We start from the raw sequence: 27,401 nt of genomic DNA on the forward strand, positions 1-27,401 counted from the left end.
ATCACAATTGTCATATGAATGAATGAGAATGGAGTTTTTCCCCAAAGCATTTTCTGATACAGGGTGCCATGCTGTGTAGATCCCAGAGATAACAATGCATCAGAAATCCTACTGTTTTTTTTTCTCATTCAGCTGTACCTTGTAGAATGACCTGAGTTGCTTTCAGGTGGAAAGAGCAGCCAAGACGTTAACAGCAACCTTTCTGAATGAAACTTCAATAGGTCAGAATGTTCATGTTGTCACATAGGAATGTGCATGGTCAAATAAAATTGGTTCATTTTTGTATTTTTTGAAAAATTTTCCTGCTTTTCAGGCATTTGTTTCCGGTTTATTTCACACGTTCGTTTTTAATGCATGCATTTGAACTTTGTTGCATGTGCAAATTGATAGCATGCACATTATTTCATAGCTATACATGTCTACAAATCAATGCGCGATGCATTAAAAATGTTTAGGTGCCCAAACAAATCGAATGTATGTTAAATGTATATATTTATTCCCATACCCTTTATTTCCTTACCTCTTAGTTGTTCTGTCTGTTTGCCTGTCCTATTTAGATTGTGAGCTCTTTGAGCAGGGACTGTCTTTTCGTGTATGGTGTATAGCGCTGCGTATGCCTTGTAGCGCTATAGAAGTGATAAGTAGTAGTAGTAGTAATGTAGAAGCCTGCCCTTGCAGATCAGCAATGCGGCGGCGCAGGCTTCTGTTTCTGTGAGTCTGACATCCTGCACGTACGTGCAGGACGTCAGACTCACAGAAACAGAAGCCTGCACAGCTGCGTTGCTGACCTGCAAGGGCAGGCTTCTAGATGGAATGTTGCTAGTGGAGGAGTAGCCTAGTGGTTAGTGCAGTGGAACATGGGATGTTGTTGCTATTTGAGATTCTGGAATGCTGCTATTACTTGCGATTCTACATGGAATGTTGCTACTATTGGAGATTCTGTTGCTACTATTTGAGATTCTACATGGAATGTTGCTATTCCACTAGCAACATTCCATTTTTAGATTGTAAGCTCTTTGAGCAGGGACTGTCTTTTCATGTATGGTGTACAGCGCTGCGTATGCCTTGTAGCGCTATAGAAGTGATAAGTAATAGTAGTAATGTAGAAGCCTGCCCTTGCAGATCAGCAACGCGCCTGCGCGGCCGCATTGCTGATCTGCAAGGGGCAGGCTTCTAGATGGAATGTTGCTAGTGGAGGAGTAGCCCAGTGGTTAGTGCAGTGGAACATGGGATGTTGTTGCTATTTGAGATTCTGGAATGCTGCTATTACTTGCGATTCTACATGAAATGTTGCTACTATTGGAGATTCTGTTGCTACTATTTGAGATTCTACATGGAATGTTGCTATTCCACTAGCAACATTCCATTTTTAGATTGTAAGCTCTTTGAGCAGAGACTGTCTTTTCATGTATGGTGTACAGCGCTGCGTATGCCTTGTAGCGCTATAGAAGTGATAAGTAATAGTAGTAATGTAGAAGCCTGCCCTTGCAGATCAGCAACGCGCCTGCACAGGTTTCTGTTTCTGTGAGTCTGATGTCCTGCACATACGTGCAGGACGTCAGACTCACAGAAACAGAAGCCTGCGCGGCCGCATTGCTGATCTGCAAGGGGCAGGCTTCTAGATGGAATGTTGCTAGTGGAGGAGTAGCCTAGTGGTTAGTGCAGTGGAACATGGGATGTTGTTGCTATTTGAGATTCTGGAATGCTGCTATTACTTGAGATTCTACATGGAATGTGGCTACTATTGGAGATTCTGTTGCTACTATTTGAGATTCTACATGGAATGTTGCTATTCCACTAGCAACATTCCATTTTTAGATTGTAAGCTCTTTGAGCAGGGACTGTCTTTTCATGTATGGTGTATAGCGCTGCGTATGCCTTGTAGCGCTATAGAAGTGATAAGTAATAGTAGTAATGTAGAAGCCTGCCCTTGCAGATCAGCAACGCGCCTGCGCAGGTTTCTGTTTCTGTGAGTCTGACGTCCTGCACATACGTGCAGGACGTCAGACTCACAGAAACAGAAGCCTGCGCGGCCGCATTGCTGATCTGCAAGGGGCAGGCTTCTAGATGGAATGTTGCTAGTGGAGGAGTAGCCTAGTGGTTAGTGCAGTGGAACATGGGATGTTGTTGCTATTTGAGATTCTGGAATGCTGCTATTACTTGAGATTCTACATGGAATGTGGCTACTATTGGAGATTCTGTTGCTACTATTTGAGATTCTACATGGAATGTTGCTATTCCACTAGCAACATTCCATATTTAGATTGTGAGCTCTTTGAGCAGGGCCTGTCTTTTCATGTATGGTGTACAGCGCTGCGTATGCCTTGTAGCGCTATAGAAGTGATAAGTAGTAGTAGTAGTAGCATATACCTATGATCACATTTTGCTCTTTTTCAGTTACAGTCTATGAAATGCAGAAACAGGTTACGCTCTTGTCAAAGAAATGTTGGGGAAAAAAAAGAATGAATAGTACATCAAATCACAAAGAGGTAGGGGACTTCCATTCTCTTAACCAACAAGTTTACTGTGCTCTGAACTGCTCCCAGGGATTTCAGATGCTCTAAACAGAACTGAGTTAATGGACTTTGTCTTTCTGTACTTGCTGCCAAAACTGTTTGCATTCATTTTAAAACAGCTCACGGAGACTTGTTTGCTTACAGACGATATTACAGTCAGATTCAAGATTGTGCAACACTTTTTTCATTATTATTCCTTACCTTTTCTTTCTTTCTTTTTTTTTTTCTTTTTTGCAGAGATGTGCTGGGAGATATATGGTAACGTTACCATTTCTCATATTTTTATACCCCTGAGACCAAGCAAAGGAATCTAACCACTGCAGTTTCTCACTTACAATGCCGGCATACAGCCCTCTGAAAATACAGTTAAAGTTGGTTATACTGCAAAGACCTTCAATAATATATGGTATTAAAACCTTGTCGGAGCTCAATTTATCCCTGTGTGATATTAGATTTTTGATTGTATCTGTTGCAAGTTCTTCCTCCTGAAGATAGAATTTGATTTGATCAATAACTTATATACTAAATACCTTTTGGGGTTTTTTTCCCAATTAGGTGCACAGAGTTGAATTTTACTAACATTATAACATTTTAAATAAATAAATATCAAAATATATATTTTTCTTGATTGTATAATTTTTTTTATTGAAGAGTATTATATTTTTGTGTGTTTTTTTCATGCTATTGTGAATGTTATGTTGTATGCCACTCAGAATTGTAGATGAAGCAGGATATAAATTTGAGTCATTCCAATAAACATTCCCTTTGAGTATCCAAAAAATTAGCAATGGCATGTAAGATAGGACATTGATTTTATAAAATTATTTTATATTAAAAAAATTTTTTTAACAATAATTGCTTACTTTTCAAGCACCCTACAGGCTCAATTAAAGAAAACTAGATGGCAATGAACTACTTTTGAAGCAATAGGGAAATTCTAGCCAGGGCTCCCGGTCCCCCAAGATTCTGGGGAGCAGTGGTGTAGCCAGACAACCAATTCTGGGTGGGCCTGAGCACAAAGTGGGTGGGCACAAAATTTTCTCTCTCCCCCCTCTCCCCCAGCACTTCCCCAACTCAAAATATAAATACTTTAGCTGATGAGGATCCCCAATCTCTGTCAGCTGGGGACCTCCACCAGAGATGGCCAGAACTCCTCCCCGACAAGCCCAGCAGGCAGTAGCAACTCCTCGAGCCACTGATGCCAGCACCCCATACATGCTTAGTTGTCAGTGGCTCCAGGATGCTGCCCCCATCTGCCAAGCTCGGCGGATGGCAGCTCCAGCCAGCCTCGGACGAGATCCCCAGCTGGCAGGGCTTGGGGATCCCCACTAGCCACAGCAAGGGTCAGGCCTGCTGTTAACCATGCTGGTGACCAGGGCAGAAAATAAAGAAGCCCCTCCCCCAATTCCCTCTCCTCTCCAATCTCTTCATCTGCCGTTATAGTCACACTGACAGACCCTCACAAATTACAGAACTAGGGATCACAAATTAGAAATAAAAATATGTCGACAAAATTGAACTGGGAACCTCAGCATGCACTGCAACACTGGAGAAAAAAACAAAACAAAAGCGCATTTCGTTTTCTACTTAACACAATAAAAAGACATCCACTATGCACATTTCCCAAAGCTAACATATTCCATTCAAAACATTCAAAATAAAATGATTTTTCTACCTTTGGACATTTTATTTTTCCATCATGTTGGTTCCAATTTCTCTTTCCCGCTTTCCTGTCTTCTGCTAATTCGTCAAGCAGCTGTCCATTTGTCTTTTTTCTCCTGTCATTTCATTTCCTCACTACACCTGCCTCTGAAATATTGATCTTTCCATTTTAGCTCTTTCCTTTCTTTCTTTTCTGCCTCTGTACACTCAAATTTCATCCTCTTTCTAAATCTTTTCCTTCTTTTTACTTTTCAGATATCTATCACATTTCCATCTCCTTTCACCCACTAGCTCTCCCATTCCCCATCTCTCTCCTTCCCAGCCTATCATTCCTTTCCATCTTCAATTTACGCACCATTACCATATTTCTACCCCTGTAATCACTGTTCTCTCATTTATTTCCTTGCCATCTCCACTCCCTGGGCCTCTCCCCCATACTTTCCACCATTCCCAGTGTCTCCCTCCCTCCACCCCAGCATCTGTTCCCTCTTTCTCCCATCCTCACCCTCGTAGCCTGATATCTCCCTATCCCTTTTACCTCCCACCACCAGCATCTTCCTGTCCCATCTCTCTCCCCCATTGTTCAGCATTTTTCCCTTTCTCTTCCCTACCATCCATTGTCCATCTTCTCTCCCTGGATCCATCTTCCCTCTTTCTCCACTCCCCCGCTTGTGCATCTCTCCTTTCCTCTCCTCTCCTCCACCTTCATGTCCAACTTTTCTCCCTCTCCCTGCCTTCAGCCCCTGGTCTAACATCTCACTCTCCTCCCCATTCCACACAGCATCTCTCCATCCATCCTTCCCCTCACCTCAGTGCCATGTTCAACATTTCCCCTCTCATCTCTCCCTCCTTTCCTTCCACTTCCATGTCCAACACTTTTTTCTCTCTCTGGTCCTTTACCACTCCTATGCAGCCTTTCCCTCCCTCTCCCCATCCCATCCCACCCATATCCAACAATTCTCCCACTCTTTCCCCTTGCAGCATCTCTCCATCCATCCCTCCCCCCACATCGAACAATTATTCCTCCACCTCACCTAGCACTACCCTCTGCTCACCACCCCTCCCAGTCCCATCCTTCCCTCTGCTCACCACCCCTCCCAGTCCCATCCATCCATCTGCTCCTTCCCTCTGCTCACCACCCCTCAATAAAGAACAACAACGTGGATGCAGGCAGCAGCTCACAGGTTTGCTTGCTGTGTTTTGAGTGAACAGCGACGGCTACATTAAAAGCAGGAAACCGGCCAAAGAGTCGGTTGGGCCGCTGGACGAAAATGGTGTTAAAGGGGCGATCAAGGAGGACAAAGCCGTAGCGGAGAAATTAAATGAATTCTTTGCTTCGGTCTTCACCGAGGAGGATTTGGGGGGGACACCAGTGCCGGAAAGAATATTTGAAGCGGGGGAGTCGGAGAAACTAAACAAATTCTCTGTAACCTTGGAGGATGTAATGGGTCAGTTCAGCAAGCTGAAGAGTAGTAAATCACCGGGACCTGATGGTATTCATCCCAGAGTATTAATAGAACTAAAAAATGAACTTGCGGAGCTACTGTTAGAAATATGCAATCTGTCCCTAAAATCGAGTGTAGTACCGGAAGACTGGAGGGTAGCCAATGTTACTCCGATTTTTAAGAAGGGTTCCAGAGGAGATCCGGGAAATTATAGACCGGTGAGTCTGACGTCGGTGCCGGGCAAGATGGTGGAGGCTATTATTAAGAATAAAATTGCAGAGCATATACAAAAACATGGACTGATGAGACATAGAGGGGCATAATCGACCAGAAACGCCTATCTCCATGGGCGTTAATCTCCGAGAACGGGTCCGTGAAGGGGCGGAGTGAACCGTATTTTTTAAAAAAAATAGACGCCCATGCTTTATTCGCCAAGGTGTGAGCTGGGCGTTTTTGCTTTTCACCGATAATGGAAATGAAATCGCCCAGCTCAAAAACGAATAAATGCAAGGCATTTGTTCGTGGGAGGGGCCAGGATTCATAGTGCACTGGTCCCCCTCACATGCCAGGACACCAACCGGGCACCCTAGGGGGCACTTTTACAAAAACAAAAAAAAAAGGTAAAAGAGCTCCCAGGTGCATAGCACCCTTCCCTTGGGTGTTGAGCCCCCCAAATCCCCCTCAAAACCCACTGCCCACAAGTCTACACCAGTACTATAGCCCTAAGCGGTGAAGGGGGGCACCTACATGTGGGTACAGGGGGTTTGGGGGGGTTGGACGACTAGTAGCATTAAGCAGCACAATTGTAACAGGTAGGGGGGGGATGGGCCTGGGTCCACCTGCCTGACGTCCACTGCACCCCCTAACAACTGTTCCAGGGACCTGCATACTGCTGCTTGGGAGGAGGGTATGACATTTGAGGGTGAAAGTAAAAAGTTGTGAAACATCATTTGTTGTGGTGGGAGGGGGTTAGTGACCACTGGGGGAGTCAGGGGAGGTCATCCCCGACTCCCTCTGGGGGTCATCTGGTCATTTAGGGCACTTTTTGGGGCCTTATTCGTCAAAAAACAGGGTCCAGGAAAAGTGCCCTAAATTCTAGCTACAAACGCATCCATTATCGGCGAAGGGCGCCCATCTCTGTTCGGGTGATAACCACGCCCCAGTTCCGCCTTCACCACGCCTCCGACACTCCCCCGTCAACTTTGTCCGCATCCGCGACGGAGTGCAGTTGAAAGCGTCCACAGTTCGGCTTTCGATTATGCCGCTTTATTTGTTTTTGTGAGAAGAACGCCCATCTCCCGATTTAGGTCGGAACTTGGGCGTTATTCTCGTTCGATTATAAGCTGGAAAGTCAGCACAGATTTAGTGAAGGGAAGTCTTGCCTCACCAATCTAATGCATTTTTTTGAGGGGGTAAGCAAACATGTGGACAATGGGGAGCCGGTTGATATTGTATATCTGGATTTTCAGAAGGCGTTTGACAAAGTGCCGCACGAAAGACTCCTGAAGAAATTGCAGAGCCATGGAATCGGAGGTAGGGTATTATTATGGATTAAGAACTGGTTGAAAGATAGGAAGCAGAGAGTAGGATTGGGTGGCCAGTATTCTCAGTGGAGGAGGGTAGTTAGTGGGGTCCCGCAGGGGTCTGTGCTGGGTCCGTTGCTTTTTAATGTATTTATAAATGACCTAGAGATGGGAATAACTAGTGAGGTAATTAAATTCGCCGATGACACAAAATTATTCAGGGTCGTCAAGTCGCAGGAGGAATGTGAACGATTACAGGAGGACCTTGCGAGACTCGAAGAATGGGCGTGCAAGTGGCAGATGAAGTTCAATGTTGACAAGTGCAAAGTGATGCATGTGGGTAAGAGGAACCCGAATTATAGCTACGTCTTGCAAGGTTCCGCGTTAGGAGTTACGGATCAAGAAAGGGATCTGGGTGTCGTCGTCGATGATACGCTGAAACCTTCTGCTCAGTGTGCTGCTGCGGCTAGGAAAGCGAATAGAATGTTGGGTGTTATTAGGAAGGGTATGGAGTCCAGGTGTGCGGATGTTATAATGCCGTTGTATCGCTCCATGGTGCGACCGCACCTGGAGTATTGTGTTCAGTACTGGTCTCCGTATCTCAAAAAAGATATAGTAGAATTGGAAAAGGTACAGCGAAGGGCGACGAAAATGATAGTGGGGATGGGACGACTTTCCTATGAAGAGAGGCTGAGAAGGCTAGGGCTTTTCAGCTTGGAGAAGAGACGGCTGAGGGGAGATATGATAGAAGTGTATAAAATAATGAGTGGAATGGATCGGGTGGATGTGAAGCGACTGTTCACGCTATCCAAAAATACTAGGACTAGAGGGCATGAGTTGAAGCTACAGTGTGGTAAATTTAAAACGAATCGGAGAAAATGTTTCTTCACCCAACGTGTAATTAGACTCTGGAATTCGTTGCCGGAGAACGTGGTACGGGCGGTTAGCTTGACGGAGTTTAAAAAGGGGTTAGATAGATTCCTAAAGGACAAGTCCATAGACCGCTATTAAATGGACTTGGAAAAATTCCGCATTTTTAGGTATAACTTGTCTGGAATGTTTTTACGTTTGGGGAGCGTGCCAGGTGCCCTTGACCTGGATTGGCCACTGTCGGTGACAGGATGCTGGGCTAGATGGACCTTTGGTCTTTCCCAGTATGGCACTACTTATGTACTTATGTACTTATGTACGCGGGGGAGTGGAAACAGAGATTTCCCAAATGGCTGGCTTCCTTTCTCCCTTCCTTCTCTAGTCGCAGCGGGCGAACTGGTGGGCGACAGTAGTAAAAGCATAAAGCAGCCAGGCTCGACTCCGTCCTTCCTTTCCCTGCCCTCTCAGCATCCCGCCCGCCCGAAAGAAAATGACATCAGGAAGGCGGGATGCAGAGAGGGCAGGGAAAGGAAGGACGGAGTCGAGCCTGGCTGCTTTATGCTTTTACTACTAGCGCCCTACAGTTCGCCGCTGCGACTTCCGGTAACAAGACTCTCCCCTGGCCCCCCCCAATCTACGCCGTCGGGGTCCAGGAGCTGCTAAGGTAAGCGGTGGCAGCGGCACCCCCCTGCCATGCTTACCGGATTGGACTGGCCCTGGATGACAGGGGAGGGAGCAGGAAGGGAACAAAACCCTGCGGTGCGCCGGCGGGTGGCTGGGAGGAGGGAAAGCAGCAGGAAAGGAAAAGGCGCGGTATGGTGCACCGTTGCCGGGTGGGCACGAGCCCAAAGTGGGTGGGCCCAAGCCCATCCAGGCCCACCCGTGGCTCTGCCCCTGGCTTAATATATGATATGATATTACATAAGCATACTTGATCTTGTCATTATCAGGGCACAGACTGTAGAAGTCTGCCTACCCCTGGCCTTGTTCCCCAACTACTGAAGCTGTCATCATGATCTTCCTTCTTCTCCCATCCTGATCTCTCCTCTACCCACTCCTCATCCTCCCTCCTCCTTCCCATTTCAGTCTTCCCTCTTTTCCCCTTTCCTAAGATCTCCTTGTTCACTTCTTCTCCCCATCAATTCCCAAAGTTCCCTGCCCATTAAACTGCCAAAAGAACAAAGTAAAACACCCAGAGACAAAACAAGATTAGAAACTGCTTTTATTTTGATTATGAAAAATAAATACATGCAGATGTGCTACAGAATGACAATAACATTTCAGAAGCTTCGCCGTGGAATTTTCTATCTCTTGCATTAGAATCTACCCCGATCTGCTTCAGGAAACGGCAGGCTGTGTGACAACAGCATTCTCAGCACCTAAGATGCTCTTCAGGACTAAATGAAGCTGGTTATACTTGTAATTCTTAGGAGAAATCGAAACTTAATGAGAAAAAAAGCCGAGCACCTGGAAAAGGAACATATTTATTTGATAACTATGTCCAGAGTCACAGAAATTATTCAGGCTTCTCCCAAGTACAAATCGATAAGACCTACTATAAACAGCAGACATGCAGTATATAGCAGTAAAATAAAAAAATATAATAAAATAATCCTCAACAGAGACTGGATTTAGAAACCAGCTAACCCATAAATGTATTAACACCTTCATTGATTTAACAGGACGCTGGTCAGGGCAGGATTAACCCTTTGTTGGGCTCTAGGCAAACAAGTTTGTTCAAGATTGTACTCAATTTGTTTTTATAAGTGCATGGTTGCTTCTGGCCCCCCTGTGCATCTGACTACAGAGAAAACCCAGCAAAGGAGGAACCAGCAGGAAGGAAATGCTACTTGCTGACTCCTGCCCACTAGAAGACCATGCACAGGGGATGGTGGAGAACGAAGGGACTTCTGTGGGTACTGGTGGCTTTGGTCATTTACCCCCTCCATCTCTTCTTTCTGCAAGTCAATTAGCACATCAGAGAGAGTGGAGGAGTGGCCTAGTGGTTAGAGTGGTGGACTTTGGTCCTGGGGACCTGGGTTCAATTCCCACTGCAGGCGCAGGCAGCCCCTTGTGACTCTGGGCAAGTCACTTAACCCTCCTTTGCCCCTGGTACAAAAATAGTACCTGAATATATGTAAACTGCTTTGAATGTAGTTGCAAAAACCACAGAAAGGCAGTATAGCAAGTCCCATTTCCCTTTCCCTATTTGAGATTCTAGATGGAATGTTGCTACTATTGAGATATTTGAGATTCTACATGGAATGTTAATGTTGCTATTCCACTACCAAGCCAAACCACCAAGAGGGTGGAGGTACACAAATTCCTACGAAAAGTAGAATCTGAGGAAAAGGGGAGTAGGCTCTTGAACAACACTAGTAGGCGACCTAGGTTAGGAACAGTCTCTTTATTTAAATATACACTTGACTCAACACAGCCGTGTTTCGGCGCTACAGACGCCTTCTTCAGGAGTCTTGTGATATATAAATATACGAATATTAAGCTCAAAGAGAATGAAAGCAAGGCTTCTGCTACAAATGTAATCCACTGCCGATACAGGAAAAACAGCTCAGCGGATTCAATTGCACTTCTGTGAACGTACGTGCAGGACGTCAGACTCACAGAAACAGAAGCCTGCGCGGCCGCACCAGGGCAGGCTTCTACATGGAATGTTGCTAGTGGAGGAGTAGCCTAGTGGTTAGTGCAGTGGACTCTGGTCCTGGGGAACTGGGTTCAGTTCCCACTGCAGCTCCTTGTGACTCTGGGCAAGTCACTTAACCCTCCATTGCCCCAGGTAAGTACCTGTATATAATATGTAAGCCGCATTGAGCCTGCTATCAGTGGGAAAGCGCGGGGTACAAATGTAAATAAAATAAAAAAAATAAAATAAACAAGATCAGCTCGAACCTCAAATACAAAACAATATATGCATCCAGCTTCTCCTATTTAAGCGCACAACTATGGAACGCACTTCCAAAAAAACAGTAAAAACAACATCCGACTACCTAACGTTCCGGAAAAAACTAAAAACTATCCTGTTCCAAAAGGGCATACCCCACCAACCCAACATAAGAACCAGAGAACCTGCTACACAACAACAACACCAAGAACTTAACAGACTCACCCCAATCTCCCTCGTCCTACCGAATGTTTCCCAATATAGCTAACGTATATGAACCATATTCTACCACAATCACACCTTGTACTTGTGCACACTATCCACCTTATAATTGAAAGAGAAAAATGCCTAGATTTCGACCCAAATCGGGAGATAGACGTTTATCTCACAAAAACGAATAAATCGGTATAATGGAAAGCCGATTTTGGACGTTTTCAACTGCACTCCGTCGCAGATGCGGACAAAGTTGATGGGGGCGTGTCAGAGGTGTGGCGAAGGTGGAACTGGGGCTTGGTTATCGGCCGAGGAGAGATGGGCGCCTTTCGCCGATAATGGAAAAAAAGTATGCGTTTGTAGCTAGAATTTAGGGCACTTTTCCTGGACCCTGTTTTTTCACGAATAAGGCCCCAAAAAGTGCCCTAAATGACCAGATTACCCCCAGAGGGAATTGGGGATGACCTCCCCTGACTCCCCCAGTGGTCACTAACCCCCTCCCACCACAAAACATGATGTTTCACAACTTTTTATTTTCACCATCAAATATCATACCCACCTCCCTGGCAGCAGTATGCAGGTCCCTAGAGCAGTTGTTAGGGGGTGCAGTGGACTTCAGGCTTGTGGACCCAGGCCCATCCCCCCCCCTACCTGTTACAATTGTGCTGCTTAATGCTTAGTCGTCCAACCCCCCCAAACCCACTGTATCCACATGTAGGTGCCCCCCTTCACCCCTTAGGGCTATAGTAATGGTGTAGACTTGTGGGCAGTGGGTTTTGAGGGGGATTTGGGGGGCTCAACACACAAGGGAAGGGTGCTATGCATCTGGGAGCTCTTTTACCTTTTTTTTTTGTTTTTGTAAAAGTGCCCCCTAGGGTGCCCGGTTGGTGTCCTGGCATGTGAGGGGGAACAGTGCACTACGACTCCTGGCCCCTCCCAAGAACAAATGCCTTGGATTTATTCGTTTTTGAACTGGGCGCTTTCATTTTCCATTATCACTGAAAAACAAAAACGCCCAGCTCACAAATTGTCAAATAAAACATGGACGTCTATTTTTTTCGAAAATACGGTTCGGTCCGCCCCTTCACGGACCCGTTCTCGGAGATAAACGCCCATGGAGATAGACGTTTTCGTTCAATTATGCCCCTCTATGTATTTGTTCAAACTCACAGAAACAGAACCAAGCCTTGCACCGGAAGACGAGGACCTCGGCTGGCGGGGGTTAGGGTCCCCCGCCAGCAAAGCTAGGTGACGGCGGCGGCGGGGGAGGGTTGGCGGCGGGAGGGGGGTCAAGAGGGTCATCGGCATGGGGGTCCAGGGCCAAATCTAAGGGGGCCCAGGCCCCCGTGGACCCACGTAGCTACACCACTGCTCCCCCCCCCCCCTCCTAGTCCTACATCGAGGCATGTACAGATAAGAACATGCTCCAATATATAATGGAGACCATTTTGCTACAGTCATACAGCCTTTGTATGTAAAATTCTATAGAGATGTAAATACTGTTTTTATAGTGCTGCTGTGCCAGCTTTTTGACCACAATATGTTTTACTCACTTATCCTCTCATTCTTAGGGTTACCATACGTCCGGATTTCGCCGGACATGTCCTCTTTTTGAGGGCATGTCCGGGGCGTCCGGCGGATTTTGCCCCCGCCCACGTTTGTCCGGATTTCTGGACAAACGTGGGCGCGGGTGCGGGCAGGCGCGTGCGTGCGGTGGGCGTGTGGGCGGGCGATCGGCGCGTGGTCTCCCGTCCCCTCCCCTCCCCTTCCTTACCATGTTCCCTGGTGGTCTAGTGACGTCTTCGGGGCAGGAAAGAGCCCCCTCTTTCCTGCCCGGAGCGCTGCCTCCCCTGTCTATCATCCTTCTCGGTCTGGCTGGGGATTCAAAATGGCCGCCGAGAGTTGAACTCTCGCGAGGCCGCTTCAACTCTCGGTGGCCATTTTGAATCCCCAGCCATACCGAGGAGGATGCAGCAGGCAAGGGCAGGCAGCGCTCCGGGCAGGAAAGAGGGGGCTCTTTCCTGCCCCGAAGAGAAGACGCTACTAGACCACCAGGGCTAGACAGTAAGTGAGGGGGGGGTATGTGATGGGGGGGAGGGGACTATGTGACGGGGGGGGGAATAGGGGCGGAACCTGGACCTGAAGGGGGGCGTGGCAGGGGCGGGGCATGAGGCGGGGCGGGGGCGGGGTAGGGGGCGTGACATGTGTCCTCTTTTTCAGAGGACACAAAATGGTAACCCTACTCATTCTTTACCTCTCAGCTGGATTATTGCAATACCATCTACACAGGTTTACCACGTACTACTTTAAAAACAAATTACGAACCCTCCAAAACACAGCTGTCAGATTATTGTGTGAGGCCCGTCTTATTGACCACTCAACTCTGTTGTTAATAAAACACCACTGGCTTCTCGTCGAATTTTTTTGTTACATTTGTACCCCACGCTTTCCCACTCATGGCAGGCTCAATGCGGCTTACATATTATACACGGGTACTTATTTGTACCTGGGGCAATGGAGGGTTAAGTGACTTGCCCAGAGTCACAAGGAGCTGCAGTGGGAATTGAACTCAGTTCCCCAGGATCAAAGTCCACTGCACTAACCACTAGGCTACTCCTCCACTAGCAACATTCCATGTAGAAGCCTGCCCTTGCCGCGCAGGCTTCTGTTTCTGTGAGTCTGACGTCCTGCACGTACGTGCAGGACGTCAGACTCACAGAAACAGAAGCCTGCGCAGCCGCGTTGCTGATCTGCAAGGGCAGGCTTCTACATGGAATGTTGCTACTGGAATAGCAACATTCCATGTAGAATCTCCAATAGTAGCAACATTCCATGTAGAATGTCAAATAGTAGCAACATTCCATCTAGAATCTCCAATATTTATTTTTCTTACATTTGTGCTCCGCGCTTTCCCACTCATAGCAGGGTCAATGGGGCTTACATATTATATACAGGTACTTATTTGTACCTGGGGCAATGTAGGATTAAGTGACTTGTCCAGAGTACCACATCACCTACAAAACTGCAGTGTTAACTTTTAAGGCTTTCGGGGCGGGCTTCCCTAACTATGTGCCTTTTTCTTCCTTGCCCCTTTTGTTTGGAATAATCTCCCTCTCTCTCATCGGAGTGATTTATTTTAAAAACAACCTAAAAATGTGGCTTTTCAAGCAAGCCCTTGGGGAAACTGGATCCTATGGCTAGAGATAGCTCCTAGTCTTTTTAAATTTCTCCATCTCTTATCTCTTTTTACCTCTCTTTGCGTGATTGTAGTGCTTTTCTATCATCAGTGGAGTTCCTTTCCGCTTTTTTCAGTTATTTTAATCTGTGCACCGCTCCATTCCACCCTGGTGGCTAGAGTAGCCTAGTGGTTAGCACAGTGGACTACGATCCTGGGGAGCTAGGTTCAAGTCCCACTACACCTCCTTGTGACTCTGGGCAAATCACTTATCCCTACATTGCCCCGGGTACAAATAAGTACTTGTATATACTATGTAAAGTGCCTTGAATGTAGTTGCAAAAGCTACCAGAAGGCAGTATATCAAGTCCCATTCCCTTTCCAGAAAGAAATGTGTAGCTACCATGGGATGCATACCAGGGGCATAGCCAGACCTCGGCGGGAGGGAGGGGCCAGAGCCCGAAGTGGGGGGGCACTGTTTAGCCACCTCCCCCCACCGCTGACCCCCCCCCCCCCCCCCCCGCAACTTTGGACTCCCCCCCCCCCCCGCAACCGCCACCCACCCCCTGCCCCGCCACTGCATCAGGTACCTTGTTTGCTGGCAGGGGTCCCCAATCCCCACCAGCCGAAGAGTCTTCTTCAGCGCCGGTGGACTCCGGCGCCTTCGTTGTGTGATCATCTGTTTCTGATGCCTTACGTCCTGCACTGGGCTACATTCCACGGAGCTACATACCTGATGATGCAGCAGCACAGCGGAGAGCGGGGGCGGGCAGTGGTGGGGGGGGTCAAATGTAGAGGGGGCCAGGGAGTAATCTGTGGGGGCCCATGCCCCCGTGGCCCCACGTAGCTATGCCCCTGATGCATACATTTTAACAGGGCATGTTGTTGGTGTGGTTTGGCTGGCCCTTTTAAGAAATGGCAAGCAGATGTTGCAGAACAGTGAGAGTAACGTAGTAAGTGACGGCAGATAAAAACTTGAATGGTCCATCCAGTCTGCCCAACAGTCACGTGATGTTATGTACTTGATCGTGGTCTTTCTTTGGTGTTTCTGGGATGTAGACTGTAGAAGTCTGCCCAGCTCTGTCCTTATGTTTCAACTACTGGAGGTGCCATCAAAGCCCACTCCAGCCTATCCAAATCCGTCCTGTTATTTGCAGGATACAGACCGTAAAAGTCTACCCGGGAACCTCACATTGCTTGTGAGGTTGATGGCAAGCAGTATTACTCATGTACCACAAGAGGGATTACTTGCAGTATTAAGCTACTGCAGGCTAGCACTCCCATAGGGAATTAAGGTGTGGGAAAAGCCTGATTTTTACCACACCTTAATAGCTACTCCCTTTAAGTCTCACCAATGATTTATATAGAGAGAGGTGTTATCACTTGTTTTCTTTTTATGGCCATACCCCTTCCTCTTCACCATGCTGTATTACTGGCTTTTCTCTGGTCTTGTCCTTCAGTTTAACTCCACGGCTAAATTACTGCTCTGCACCTGAGACTCCCATATGCAGCTGTAAGAGAAAGGTCCTCTTTATCACACTTCCTTCTGTTACAGTCCTTGACGTCCATGAATAGGAGGTCACTCTAAACTTGGGCATTTGCTATCAAAAGTGCAATTCCGCTTCATCAAAAGAAGAGAAAATCTTTTCAAAGTAAGGGCCAAGTATAATACTTGAACGCGCCGTTCACAGCCGTTGCCTTGATTTTCTCGCCTCTCATGCCATCCTCGATCCGCTTCATTCTGGCTTTCGCCCATTACGCTTGACAGAAACGGCATTATCCGAAGTCTGCAATGACCCGTTCCTCGCCAAATCCAAAGGTCATTATTCCATCCTCATTCTCCTCGACCTATCCGCCGCTTTTGACACTGTCAATCACAACTTACTTCTCGACACACTGTCCTCTTTTGGGTTCCAGGGCTCTGTCGTCTCCTGGTTCTCCTCTTATCTCTCCCATCGTACCTTCAGAGTACACTCTCATGGTTCTTCCTCCACCCCTATCCCGCTCTCTGTTGGTGTCCCTCAGGGTTCTGTCCTTGGACCCCTTCTTTTCTCAATCTACACCTCTTCCCTGGGCTCCCTGATCTCGTCTCATGGCTTCCACTATCATCTTTATTCTGATGACACCCAGCTTTATCTCTCCATAGCAGACATCACTGCGGAAACCCAGGCCAAAGTATCGACCTGCTTATCCGACATTGCTGCCTGGATGTCCAACCACCACATGAAACTGAACATGGCCAAGACCGAACTTCTTGTCTTCCCACCCAAACCCACTTCTCCTCTACCTCCACTCTCTATCTCGGTTGATAACACCCTCATCGTCCCCGTCTCATCTGCACGCATCCTCGGTGTCATCTTCGACTCCTCCTTCTCCTTCTCTGCGCATATCCAGCAGATAGCCAAGACCTGTCGCTTCTTCCTCTATAACATTAGCAAAATTCACCCTTTCCTCTCTGAGCACACCACCCGAACTCTCATCCACTCTCTCATTACCTCTCGCCTTGACTACTGTAACCTACTCCTCACTGGTCTCCCACTTAGCCACGTATCCCCCCTTCAGTCCGTTCAGAACTCTGCTGCATGTCTTATCTTCTGCCTGAACCAATACACTCATATCACCCCTCTCCTCAAGTCACTTCATTGGCTTCCAATCAGGTACCACATTCAGTTCAAGCTTCTGCTACTAACCTACAAATGCACTCGATCTGCAGCCCCTCCTTACCTCTCAACCCTCATCTCCCCTTATGTTCCTACCCGTAACCTCCGCTCTCAAGACAAATCCCTCCTTTCAGTACCCTTCTCCACCACCGCCAACTCCAGGCTCCGCCCTTTCTGCCTCGCCTCACCCCATGCGTGAAACAAACTCCCCGAGCCCATACACCAGGCCCCCTCCCTGCCCATCTTCAAATCACTGCTTAAAGCCCACCTCTTCAATGTCGCCTTCGGCACCTAACCACTACACCTCTACTCAGGAAATCCAGACTGCCCCAACTTGACATTTCGTTCTTTAGATTGTAAGCTCCTTTGAGCAGGGACCGTCCTTCTTTGTTAATTTGTACAGCGCTGCGTAACCCTAGTAGCGCTCTAGAAATGTTAAGTAGTAGTAGTAGTATATCCAGTATACAACCAACAGAAACAGGGCCATGCTTTCTTATCCAGACTTTTTTTTTTAATTTTCGTTTTCAAAATCTACAAGCATTCCACTTGCATACAGTAATGTACAAGAAAGGAATGAAAAACAAAAGCGAATGGGGGGGGGGGGGGGGGAAGCATACTGTTTCGAGATACAAGAAGTGAGGAACCCAAGGTAAAATATAGGAAGCTAGTTAAGGGGGGAAAATATCAAAGAGGAGAACGATAGTTTATCTTAATCTTCTTTCCTTCCATTTTCTTATCTCCCTGCTGCTTATTTCTAGGACAAGCAGCATAAAATGTATTGAGCTTTTCTGGGATCTTGCCAGGTACTTGTGACCTGTATTGGCCACTGTTAGAAACAGGATACTGGGCTTGATGGACCTTTGGTCTGTCCCAGTATGACAATACTTATGTACTTATATGACTTTGATTGTAACCTACCCTACATCTGTTTCTTAGTGTCTTAGAAAATTGAGATGGCTCAAATAAGATGTATTTATCTTAAAATGGCCTAAGATCCAAACTTTATTTCCCATATAGAGTCTATCGGTTCCAACAAAACAAATGCAATATTTGATCAGAATTTTGTCACGGTAACAAGTCCCTTCTTTGTGTTTCCTCCACTACGGATGACTCCAGATAGGTTCAAAATACCTCTAGATTGATCTAGTTGAACCGGGGCTCCCTGTCCCCCACCTTTTGTTTTCCACCAGGGAGAAAATCAACCTTATTAATACAGGGCATGCTGCCTCTTGGAATCTTCAAGATCTTTTAGAGATACTTTTAGAAAATAATAAAAAGGCACCATAAAGTAAATATTAGGAAAATTCTAAACTCTTAAGAAATTTAGCTGCACTTGTTCTCTATCATTGATGCAAAATGTTATTTTCTTGAGTGAGAGCACCTTTGAGTAGTAAATAGTTGGCTAGTACATGTTCCAGAACACCAGTTCTATCCACCAGGGACCTATAATCAACTTCCCTAACCTGAAACAGAGAATGCATATTAATTGTAATAAGGGTCCAGGGCTTTTTTTGAGGGGGTACTTGGGGGTACTAAGTACCGGCACCTTTTCCATTGTCTGCTAAAATTGACCCATGGACCCCAAATTTTAATGAAAGACCTCAGGCTCTACATGCAAATTCTGCCTTGTCATAGATTCTGTGACTGGTTGCAAGGGGCCTGGCTATTGTGGGGTGGGTCCCTCAATGATCACCTCACCCCTGAAGGGTGGCCTGGCATTTGAGTACCGGCACCTTTTTCGCTAGAATAAATGCACTGTAAGGGTCAATCGTTAAGAGTTTTCTTCATTGAAGATTGTAACCAGGCGCCTCTCTTGTGCAGCCAGGGATAGAACAATCTCCTCTAACCACAGGCTCCCGGTACAATGAAGAAACAGATATTCACCAGTAACTTCAAACTCAAGGACTTTATTCCATGCAGGTTTCTAGTACAAGTTCCAACAGCAGCATAGCACATACCAGGATTCAATACAGGCTTACAGGCTCCAGCCTGGGCTCTTTATCCAGTGCACAATAAACAGTAATTCAGTTCCCAAGACAAACAGTTCTTTCAGTTCATCATCACAGTTCAGTCACCCCAGCATCAGTTTCTACTTTCTATCCTCTTTACCTTCAGGAGAGTTCAATATTTTAGGGACTCCTTCTACCCAAGGGTTTTCCCCTGCATCAGCTTCACAGTGAATTCAATACTTTTGGCACTTCCTCTCACCCAAGGAATTTCAGCCTGCTTCAGTACTTTAGAGACCTCCCTGCCCAAGGAATTTCAGCCTGCTTCAGTACTTTAGGGACCTCCCTGCCCAAGGGTTTTCAGCCTGCAACTGCTTCTCTCTCCTGCTGCTCTCTACTACTGCTCTCCTGGGACTCCTTCCCACCTGCCTAATCAATCCCTGGCTTCTGCCTTCACAACCAATCATTCTCCACTCATTAGCTTCTCTACACACCCATACCAGCTGAGTTGAGCATTAAACTAATGAGACCAATAATGAGCTCCTGCCCACAGGATTTCCTAACTCTCTTTCCGCCCAGTGGCAGCCACTCTACACAACCTGCCAGCTTACACCCATGTCTTCCCTGATTGCAGCTAGGAGTCCAGTCCGGGTTCTTCATCTCACCCTCTGGCTCCTTGCCTGCAATGCCTTCTGGGACTTGTATTTCAGACTGAAACTGCCTTAACCCAACTATCCTGGAGGTGACTTTATCACAAGATACAGCTGACCAAATGCAGTTCAGAGACACAACACAGGGTTTCTGTAGAAGTTCTCTAGACATAAATTTATTAAGAGCCACAAGTATGTCAAGAGTCAAGATGTTGCTCCCAGCTGAAGCACTCCTGTTCTGTAACATCTGTAGCTCACTGAGTCTCGGAGGGCCCTGGAGGACCCTGTGAGCTCTACTATTACTTATGGACAAATACCTCAAGCTCACAGTTCACCTCTGAGCTCAGAGACAATTAAACTAACCTCATCTCAAAAGTTCTAAACTGTGGAGAGGAAAGGAAACTAAAAGAGTTTAAGACTCTACTGACAGATGGTAAGTACAAGTTACTAGTTTTTATTTTAAACTCAATTTAGGGTATAGAAAATGTGGCGTCGTTAACACATTAGGTTCTTTTGTTGCATAAACATAAAATTCAAACATAAACTAACAACTCAAATTTCTCTAACAGGCGCAGTAGTATTGCTTAGGAACAACAGTGAAACCATCAGATAAGTATTGACCAAATTATCTTAGTCGCTTAGAACTCGGCTGCACGTCTTATCTTCCGCCTGGACCGATACAGGGCCGTGCCGGGGTAAGCACTGCAGGGGGCGCCACCTCTGGAGGGTGCCGCCGCGGTGCTTACCCTCGCCCTGTGCCGCAGAGGCCTTTAAATCTTTTACCTGGTCGCAGCAGCGTCAGTGAAAGCGCTGCTGACGTCTCCCTTCCCTTGCACTCATTGGTTCCCTCAGTGTCCCGCCTTCTTCTGACGTCAGAAGAAGGCGGACACTGAGGGAAGCAAGAGCGCGAAGGGAAGGGAGACGTCAACAGTGCTTTCACTGACGCTGCTGCGACCAGGTAAAAGATTTAAAGGCCCCAGGGCGCGGAGGAAAGAGCAGAGAGGCATGGATGGGAGGGCAGAGAGACAGGCATGGATGGGAGGGCATGGATGGGAGGGCAGAGAGGCATGGATGGGAGGGCAGCAGCAGGGCCCAGGGAGAGGACAAATTGCTGGAAGGGGAGGGGAGAGAGGAGGATTGCTAGCTATGGATGTAGGAGGGAAGGGCAGAGAGGGACAAGGATGGACATGGGGGCCCAGGGAGAGGACAAATTCCTGGAAATGGAGGGGAGGGGAGGAGGATTGCTGCTGGCTATGGATGGAGGAGGGAAGGGCAGAGAGGGACAAGGATGGACATGGGGGCCCAGGGAGAGGACAATTTGCTGGAAATGGAGGGGAGGGGAGAGAGGAGGATTGCTGGCTATGGATGGAGGAGGGAAGGGCAGAGAGGGACAAGGATGGATGTGGATGGGAGGGCAGGACCCAGGGAGAGAGAAGAAATTGCTGGAAATGGATATAGAGCAAGAAATGAAGAAGAAAGGAGGAAAGTAAAGAAATAAATGGAAAGGAAGCCCTGGAAATGGAGTTAAGAGGACAGATAGCAGCAGACTCAGATACTGGGCCAGCATGATCGGAAAAAGAAAGTCACCAGACAACAAAGGTAGAAAAAAATCATTTTATTTTCATTTTAGCGTTTGGAATATGTCCACTTTGAGAATTTACATCTGCTATCTTATTTTGCAATGTATAGCAATTTGTTTCTAAGAATATTGCTGACAATTCCTGTTAGTGTGGCAAGTGGTGAGTGATCATTTTCACCGGGGGGGGGGGCGTGATCATTTTCACGGGGGGGGGGGGGCGCCAACTGATAGTCTGCAGGGAGGCGCCAGAGACCCTAGGCACGGCCCTGGACCGATATATTCATATTACCCCTCTCCTCAAGTCACTTCACTGGCTTCCGATCAGGTACCGCATACAGTTCAAGCTTCTCCTATTAACCTACAAATGCACTCGATCTGCAGCCCCTCCTTACCTCTCTACCCTCATGTCCCCTACCCGTAACCTCCGCTCTCAAGACAAATCCCTCCTTTCAGTACCCTTCTCCACCACCGCCAACTCCAGGCTCCGCCCTTTCTGCCTCGCCTCACCCCATGCTTGGAATAAACTCCCTGAGCCCATTCGCCAGGCCCCCTCCCTGCCCGTCTTCAAATCCTTGCTCAAAGCCCACCTCTTCAATGTCGCCTTTGGCACCTAACCACTACACCTTTATTCAGGAAATCTTGACTGCCCCAACTTGACATTTCGTCCTTTAGATTGTAAGCTCCTTCGAGCAGGGACTGTCCTTCTTTGTTAAACTGTACAGCGCTGCGTAACCCTAGTAGCGCTCTAGAAATGTTAAGTAGTAGTAGTAGTCACTCTCTCTTACTCTGCAGTTATAACTTTCCTTTGTAGTGTATGTCTCAAGAATTGATTCTTTTTTAACTAATTTATGTCTTTCAGGTGAGAACACCCAGAACCAGTCTCTACAACAGGTAAGTTTGATTAAACTCAGTGACTTCTCAATATCCTTTCCTTTGCTTGCACGGAAGTGCAGACTTATCTTTATTTTGATCTTTCTTTGAGATTCTTTCTTCACCTTGCTTGACCATTGCAGCTCAGGTTCTTTTCTTCCAGTTCAGGAACCTACTGCCTCGCACTTTCAAGAAAATCAACAACAAAAAAACTTTCTTCCTGTCTGGAAATACTTATGTACTTTTGTAACACCAGGAACAGCCCTAGCTGGTGTAACTGTGGCTTTCCAGCTGACAAAATAAATAATAATTTTGCAGTCCTAAATATCTCTTCTATTCTTTCACTGTATACCTTAACTAAGGAAGGGCACTCTTCATTGAACACTGCAGTCACACTGGCCACAGCGATTCGGTCTCTCCAAAAGGGTGCAAACTCCCACACTAGCACACCAGCAAATCATGCAGAACACACAAACTGCAATACCCTAGGCCCAACCTTAAGCCTTGGAGACCAGTTTTCCTAGTGGCTTAACTGGCATTAATCCACTTAAACAAACTTGTTTCACACAGCCATGCACTTGGTCTCTCTCCCTCAGTCTTAACTGCAAAACTTTTAAACAGCACACAAGTAACAAAAAAAAATCAATTTTAGATTTTTTTCTGCTCAAATCCAACACCTTTCACTTCCAGCTCACTTTACCTTCACTCAGTACTCAGGCAATTGCAGAAAAACTACCTTTCAACCGCTTTCTGGCTTGGAAATCTTATCATACAGTCAGAGCTCCCTCACACACATCCTCACTCTTCAGTGTCAGTGTTGCCAATTAACCAGTGTCAAAACCCGCCCAAAATTTCACACCCCTCCCCCGCCGTCATCAACCCCGCCCCTGCCGTCATCAGCTCCACCCTCGCCGTCATCAGCTCCACCCCCGCCGTCACCAGCCCCTGCCCTCGCTGCCACCAGCCCCACCCCCAATGTCACCAGCCCCGCCCCTGCAGTCACCAGCCCCACCCCCGCCGTCACCAGCCCCACCCCTGATGTCACTAACCACTCCCCCTAACATCACTAACCGCTCCCCCAATGTCACTAACCATGCCCCAATGTCACTAACCACGCCCCCAAACTGCAGCGCCGGTGGAGAAAAAAAAACGCCCGGGAAAAAAAAAGCAGCCCAAAAAACCGCAACCTGCAGCAGTCAGAAATTTCCCGCAGCAGGTCACGGAAAACCGCCCAATTGGGCGGGAAAACCGCCCATCTGGCAACCTTGTTCAGTGTCTTCTTCAGTCCCAGGCAAGCTGTTGCTAAGGAAGACAGTGACTCTGAGTCACCAGCTGACCTCTGCTAGCCAATCAGGTCTCAGAACACAGGATGTTTGCAGCATGGACCCTAATTAGCAATTTTCACAGTCTCCATTTTGGAAAAGAATTCCTTCACAGAAAATAATAAAAAAGTTACATTTTTAGAAAAAATACCATAAACATTACTATGCAATTTGGTCAAAATATCCTATAACCATTAGTCCCGAACTACACATACAGTACATTTTTCATAAATTTAAACACACATATTTTTGTCATAAATCTCTATCAAAACCAGAGGTGTAGCCAGACTCAGTATTTTGGATGGGCCCAGAAGTAACTTGGATGGGCTCTCCCCCCCCCCACCAAATATCTTCCCGGAGATATTTTTTTTAAATACAGGTTTTTTTTTCACCTACCCCGCATCTCCCTTCCTTTTCTCCGCGGTGTCCTGGCATCTGTGTTTCTGTCTCTGAATCCCATCCTTCCCCAATATACCATACAGGCATCTTCAGCACCTGCAGCGATTCATTCTTGCTGCTTGCGCTGGACCTGCAGGTTTCCCTCTGCCGTGTGCTTGTGTCCCGCCCTCACTGATGTCATTGCCTGTTTCCTGTCTGATGGGATGCAGCAGATGGAAGCCTGCGAGACTGGCGCAAGCAGCGAGAATAAATTGCTGCAGGGCACCGAAGATGCCTGTATGGTACACCAAGGAAGGATGGGGTTCAGAGACAGAAACCCAGATGCCGGGATGCCATGAAGGAAAGAGGGGAGAGAGCCATGTGGTGCTGACGCTGGGTGGGCCTGAGCCACGAATGGGTGGGCCTGGGTGGGCACAGGCCCACCCGTAGCTACACTACTGACCCACATCCTCCTTTTAGAATAACACTGGCGTATTCAAACTTTTTGATAAGATGAGTCATATTGGCATTTTCTTTATTGTCCCAGAGCCAACAGAATGCAGAATAGAAGCTAATTTTTCTATTATATAGTTAGAGTTCAGAAAACAACTCATTTTGAATATTTTTGTTTACAGCTGAGGACCACATGTCATAACACTAATGTGCATTGCAGAAAAGAAAAACTGGAAGATTATTTAAGGTAGTTTTAGCAGAGTATATTGCACTAAGGATCAATGTAAGTTAAATAGACAAATGTAATCTAAAATCAAGACAAATATGAATCGGCAGAGCAGTCTACTGCTGCAGGCTATTAAGGTATCTGCAGTGGATGTCTCTAAGAAAAGGATGGGCACATTACAAGCAGATAACAACATTGATGGAAAGAAACAGGACCAGATTAAAGTTATACAATATCCAGGGCATTTTCCAGAAGGCCTTACACTATCACACCCCACTCACAGGAGCTGCCGAGAACAAGTGGAGAATTATATACCACAAGTTTAATAGTTTCTATCCGGTGTTGGATTTATAAGTAAAACATTAAAATCTGGGGAAAAATGGATGGATGTGAGGTATCTTTCAAGTAAGCGTGACATGTTATATGGGTGTATCAAACTCCAGAAATTGGAACTTCTTACTTCCAACAGTTACACACGTTTTAGTAAGGAAAACCAAGACCAAGCTATGCAAATAGTTGAAACTGTATACACACACACACAAACTGCGACACACACACACACACTGTGACAGGAAGTAGTGCCTGAGTCCTTTTGGTGCCCTGTCATGGGCTTAGAAGCTCTTTATAATTTTTTGTTACATTTGTACCCCGTGCTTTTCCACTCATGGCAGGCTCAATGCGGCTTACTTACATGGGGCAATGGAGGGTTAAGTGACTTGCCCAGAGTCACAAGGGAGCTGCCTGTGCCGGAAGTGGGAATTGAACTCAGTTCCTCAGGACCACAGTCCACCACCCTAACCACTAGGCCATTCCTCCACTGTTGCTACTATTTGAGATTCTACATGGAATGTTGCTATTCCACTAGCAACAACATTCCATGTAGAAGTCGGCTGTCGGCTGCCCTTGCAGATCACCAATGTGGCCGTGCAGGCTTCTACAGGGAATGTTGCTAGTGGAATAGCAACATTCCATGCAGAATCTCCAATAGTATCTATTTTATTTTTGTTACATTTGTACCCCGCGCTTTCCCACTCATGGCAGGCTTAATGCGGCTTACACAGGGCAATGGAGGGTTAAGTTACTTGCCCAGAGTTACAAGGAGCTGCCTGTGCCTGAAGTGGGAATCGAACTCAGTTCCTCAGTTCCCCCCGGACCAAAGTCCACCACCCTAACCACTAGGCCACTCCTCCGGTTGAGAAGCCGTTCTGCCATTTACATTGGCCTCTGCATATTGAAGGGTCCAAGGTGGCTAGGGTATCCAGAAATCCCTGCTCTCCTTAGGTTGTGTTCCTTTAAAGGAAGGGGGATGGGAGTAAAGGGTGAGAACTCTTGAATTACCAGAGCTTTATGAAGGAAACTCCTTAAGTCCATGAATAATGAGAGGAGATAGATCAGTGTGCTAGTGAACCTGGAAGAAGGAAGTCCTGGGGAAAAAGTCCCGCCATGAGAATACAGAGAGAAAGCCTGAGAGGTATCAGGCCTTTTGTTGACACCCGGGAAGAGATAGAACTTTAAAGAGGTAACAGAAACATGCATGTAGTTTGCATGTAGTGTCTAAAAAACGCCGCCAAGGCAGGCAGGCATGAACTATAAAGAAATGCTGAAGGGCTGCTGATATAACCTATCGGGCAGGAACTGAAACCAAGAGGAGGTTCCCTGGTATTTCTAATTTTTGTTATATTTACAGCTGACTAAATACTAAACAGGATTTGGCACTGCCCAGGGTATAATATCCTATTTAGTTTTCGAAAGGTGAATCTCAGAGCAGGTTTCGATAACTTCATCAGGGTAGAGGTCTGAATTATATAAATACCATTTTATATGTATTGTTGTAATTATTTTCCCGCTGTTGGAAGAAGTATTACAGCAATGTGATTCGGACCTCTATCCTAAACCTACACTACCCAAATTGCAAAGGACTGAAATATAAAACAGCTTACATATCCGGCTTCTCCTACATAAGCGCACAACTATGGAATGGCCTCCCAAAAGCTGTGAAAACAATCCACGACCACCTGAACTTCAGGAAATCACTAAAAACCAACCTCTTCAAAAAGGTCTACCCCAACGACTCCACGTAACCCTCTTCACCTACCAACACAGCATATCTATGATCAAACAGGACAACACACAATCTTCACCCCTTCCGACTCTCCACTTATACCTCATTCGATCACCATACAACTATGTATTCGTTATCAACCGACTAGGCAAACGCCTCTGACGGTACTATGTAAGCCACATTGAGCCTGCAAATAGGTGGGAAAATGTGGGGTACAAATGCAACAAATAAATAAATAATATCAATATTATAACATTGAAAACATTGAAACAATGGGGAAAGAGTATCATTTAAAAAAAGACCCAGCACCAATAATAAATAAAGAAATAAGTCTTCTCAGGTGTCACACACTCAACCCTTTATAACATATATTCAAAAGTTATTTGTGGACCATCAGAAACGTCTGATGTATATTAGTGCCTAAATGGACACATCATGCCATTGAAGCTCCTCATCGGTCCTGGTTTTTCTATATCTATCTATCTATCTATCTATCTATCTATCTATCTATCTATCTATATATATATGCCCTGAATAGACTTCCTGGACCTATACGTCTAGCTCCATCTCTACCTGTTTTCAAATCTATGCTGAAAACCCACCTTTTCACTGCTGCTTTTAGCTCCTAGCCACAATTGCCTTCCTCTTGTACCTTCCTCCCTTCTCACCCGTTACTTCCCTCACCCGTAACTGTCTTGTCTGTCTGTATTATTTAGATTGTAAGCTCTTCTGAGCAGGGACTGTCTCTTTGTATCAGGTGTTCAGCTCTGCGTGCGTCTGGTAGCGCTATACAAATGCTAATAATAATAATAATATAACAGTCTCATAATTTTTCTTCACAAATTTCTTCACACATAGTAGACCGAATATCTTCTTATACAGCGAAGTTATCTGAGGAAAACTTTAACTTATATGACCAACTTCTGATTAACGTTGACAGTAAACGCTGACG

The sequence above is a fragment of the Microcaecilia unicolor genome, unplaced genomic scaffold (genome assembly GCF_901765095.1).
Source record: "Microcaecilia unicolor unplaced genomic scaffold, aMicUni1.1, whole genome shotgun sequence".
NCBI classification, from domain to species: Eukaryota; Metazoa; Chordata; class Amphibia; order Gymnophiona; family Siphonopidae; genus Microcaecilia; species Microcaecilia unicolor.